Raw genomic sequence first — 4,172 nt, 5'->3', positions numbered from 1 at the left:
GTTCCTTTAAGAAATCTATTTTTTATTGAAGCTTCAAAAGTAACTGTGAGCTCTTTAAAAAAATGAATATGTTGCTTAACATTTGTTGTTTTATTCCATGCAGAGTTTTATGCTGGTCGTTTCCCCTGTTTACTTAAAAGTGAGCAAATCTTTACTTTGTTTTCTTGTTGAGTCATATTCAGTCATAGTCTTGTGGAAGTTTTAAAAGAATTTTATTTTTCTTCATTATTTTTGAAATCACACTAAATGCCAACTTGCATGCCATAATTATGATGCTTTTAAATGAGGCAAATAAATAGTTTTTTAAAAAATGTATATACCTTATTTGATAAATAAATACATCTGAATCCCTGCTTGTATGTGCTTTACTTTTTACATCCTACTTTTTAAAGATCTAGTTGTGTAGCATTAAATTTTGTAATTAGATTATTAAATTAACTGTCATTCTTACTCAGAAGTCTCATTGAATTCATTGTTTTGCTAACTTAGCAAAAATCAAAAGATAAACTGCTTCTAATTTGATTAAAATGAGTGTGAAATCTGAACACCTGCTTCCACAGCAAATGTAGGAGTTGATAGACTTGCTAGTTTTAAAGTGTATTATAATAGAATATTCATAAGTAGCAGATGTATGTTAGCTTTAGTCATATAATGGAATATTTCATATACTGGAATTTCAGTAAAGCTTCAATAAAAAATTCTAGGGGAAGGTTTTACAATTGCTGTTATGTGCTAAAAGCCTTGAAAATCTATTTTAAGCAGCTTTAGCAAACTAAATGTATAGAGAACTACATGATTTATACACATGTAAGGATTATTTTTAATGAGTTTAATAAACACACACACTTTTATCTGGAAATCTATTATGTTTTTCCCCCAAGAGTAGACAACAATTTTTACATTCCCTTTATTTTTAGTTGTCAACTGTATTTCTCAGAGCCTGGGGTTTATTTTATGAAAAATAAAGAAGTTAGAATCAAAGCTATTAAAATAGAACTGTATGGGTAGAAAATATTACTTAGAAATTAAAATGGAATGTTAGCTGTATGAACTAACCAGATTTAAAATCTTCTACAAAGATATACACACACTAAAATAGCTCTAGATGTCACATACTTGATGTGAAACACAAACCCTAATTATTTCATTTTGGCTCACCTACTTTGTTTAAAATTCAACAATGAATTGCTGTTGTTTTGGCCATAAAATCTTCCTTAATGTTTTGCTCTTACAATGAAGGGGAACTTTCGGGTTCCAAACCTGGAGTACATTTCCTTCCAGTAATTTCCCTCCCGCAACACGCAAGCGTATCTTCTTCTATCAGCAAGGTTTTTACGTTTTTAGTCCATGCTCCTCAAGTAGGTGGCAGCGGCATGAGAACTGGGTCTCATCTCAAACTGGTCGTCTAATAACCCGTCGGGTTGGGGAAAAAAAATGTGGGCTGAATGAAAAGCTGCGCGCTGCGCGTATGCGAAGTGAAAGGACCGGGGACTCGCTTGCTGAGCAAGGGAAGGTTGCAGGTGCGAGTGGATGCGCTCTTCGCCGCTTCTCTTCGAGTTCTTCCCATTTGGCTTGAGCCAAACCGGGGGGAGCCCAAGGCTGCCTCTCTCCCGCCCCCTCCTCAGCCTTCCTGCCCGAGGGAAAGCAACGCTTCGTTCTGGATTCTGTGCTTGGGGTCGGGGACGGGGCTGCACTTGAGGATGCTTTGACACGTGGCCGAGGAAAGCGGGGGCCGCGCGGCTAGCGGGGAGGCGCAGCCCGCTCGCCCTGGAGGCTGAGGTGCCCCCGTCGCCGCCGCCGCCGCTTTGAGCCCGCGGGACTAGCCCTCCGGGCAGCTGGGATCTGCAAAGCTCCGCCTCTCGCGCCCCAAGTCCTGCTTGCAGGAGCAGACGAAAGCCGAAGGGGAGCCACCCCCGTCGCTCACCTGGTCCCTTGGCTAAGGAAGGAAGCGTCCCGGCCGCCCGAGCCGCGGCTGGCCAGGAAAGGGAAAGCCCGGGGAGCCACGTCGGCTCTTGACCAGGGAATCCGGGGCGAGGGAACGAACTTCGCGCAGCCAAGGATCCGCAAAACGGGTGGCAGAAGAAGGGGGGCTACCTAGGGGCAGTGCAGTGGTATCTCGGGTTACATACGCTTCAGGTTACAGACTCTGCTAACCCAGAAATAGTACCTTGGGTTAAGAACTTTGCTTCAGGATGAGAACAGAAATTGCGCGGTGGCAGCGGGAAACCCTATTAGCTAAAGTGGTGCTTCAGGTGAAGAACAGTTTCAGGTTAAGTACAGACCTCCGGAACAAATTAAGTACTTAACCCGAGGTACCACTGTATGTGGGACAAGGGCTCCCATAATGGGCAGCTCATTCCCTCGCCGCACCCCCGCGCGTGCACTCCATCAGTGCAGCCGGTGCGTAAAATGCGCGCCTTGCAGCTCCCGGGTATCCGGAGTCCTCCGCGATGGCGGTGGATGGTTCTTTGCTTGGTCCTTTCCGCGCCTGCAGTTTGCACCCCGAGATCTGCAGCTCCTCGGGTCTGCGGGGAAGGCCTAGCATTCAAGCCTTAGGAAGCAAGGCCTGGAAAGGCAGAGAGCGGCCCTGGGGAGTCTGTCCGCTTCTATTCCAAATGGAGACTCTCATCCACAAACTTGAAATGAGCCAACAGTGTGAGGCGGCAGCTAAAAAAGCCAATGCAATTCTGGGCTGCATCAATAGGAGTATAGCATCTAGATCAAGGGAAGTAATAGTGCCACTGTATTCTGCTCTGGTCAGACCTCACCTGGAGTACTGTGTCCAGTTCTGGGCACCACAGTTCAAGAAGGACACTGACAAACTGGAACGTGTCCAGAGGAGGGCAACCAAAATGGTCAGAGGCCTGGAAACGATGCCTTATGAGGAACGGCTAAGGGAGCTGGGCATGTTTAGCCTGGAGAAGAGGAGGTTAAGGGGTGATATGATAGCCATGTTCAAATATATAAAAGGATGTCACATAGAGGAGGGAGAAAGGTTGTTTTCTGCTGCTCCAGAGAAGTGGACACGGAGCAATGGATCCAAACTACAAGAAAGAAGATTCCACCTAAACATTAGGAAGAACTTCCTGACAGTAAGAGCTGTTCGACAGTGGAATTTGCTGCCAAGGAGTGTGGTGGAGTCTCCTTCTTTGGAGGTCTTTAAGCAGAGGCTTGACAACCATATGTCAGGAGTGCTCTGATGGTGTTTCCTGCTTGGCAGGGGGTTGGACTCGATGGCCCTTGGGGTCTCTTCCAACTCTATGATTCTATGATCCCCCTGTCCCGTTCCAGGCAGGCCTGTTTTTCGCCGGTTATGCAGAAATACGGCGCGGCGACAGATGCCCGCAGAACCAGCCCCGCTGAGAAAGGGAAAAGGGGAGCTGCTCGATCTCCAGCCACGCTCGTCACAACGCAGAGCGGTTCCTCCAGTTAAAAGCACGCACTTGCAGGCACACAATCCCACTGAATTTGCTGGAATAATGTATACGTTTATCATGCTCTTCTGACTTCTGCGCCATCCTGCCCAAAGGCCGCACTCGCCCCAGTGCAAGCAAGCGAAGGGGTCCTGCCAGCATGGTCTGGGCAGGAGCAACATAACAGAAGTTCGCCGAGTCCTGAATCTGCCTCTTCCCACCTCGCAGGAGGAGGAAATTCAGGGGCAGGCCTGGCCACGGAACAGCTCCCTTTTCCCGGGATGGCTGTCAGGAGGGCTGGGGCGGCCTCTAACTTCGAGGGAGCCCTAGCTGCGCAACCTCCACTCCAGGCGAAGCTCTTGCGTGGGATCCAGAGCTGACCTCCTGCTCCTCCTCCCTGCGCGGCCTGCCTCCCCGCCAGCAAGGCGCGCAAAAGGGCGACGGAGTTGCTGCTGCTCAGGCGGGCGGAGCCGGGGTCGCCCTTTCTGAGAGGGGCGGCCGGAGGGGTCAGCTGCCGCTGTCCGGACAGGACCTTTGAGGCGGGCGGGAATTCCCGCCGCTCTGTCTCAGGCATAGCGAAATCCCGAAACGGCCCGCCAGCCTTGCGCCCAAAAAAATTGTGTGGCTCTACAGCATATTTATTGTGGAAAGATGGAAGAGATTCCTCCTTCCTCTTCGCCGTCGAAGAGGCACGTCGGCATCCTCCAACCCGGGTTGGAAGCGATTCTCATGAAGAAGGATCTCCTGCCCCCCCCTTTC

Source organism: Podarcis pityusensis (assembly GCF_964106645.2).
Source record: "Podarcis pityusensis genome assembly, chromosome: 7".
NCBI lineage: Eukaryota > Metazoa > Chordata > Lepidosauria > Squamata > Lacertidae > Podarcis > Podarcis pityusensis.
This window is presented reverse-complemented; position numbering follows the sequence as displayed.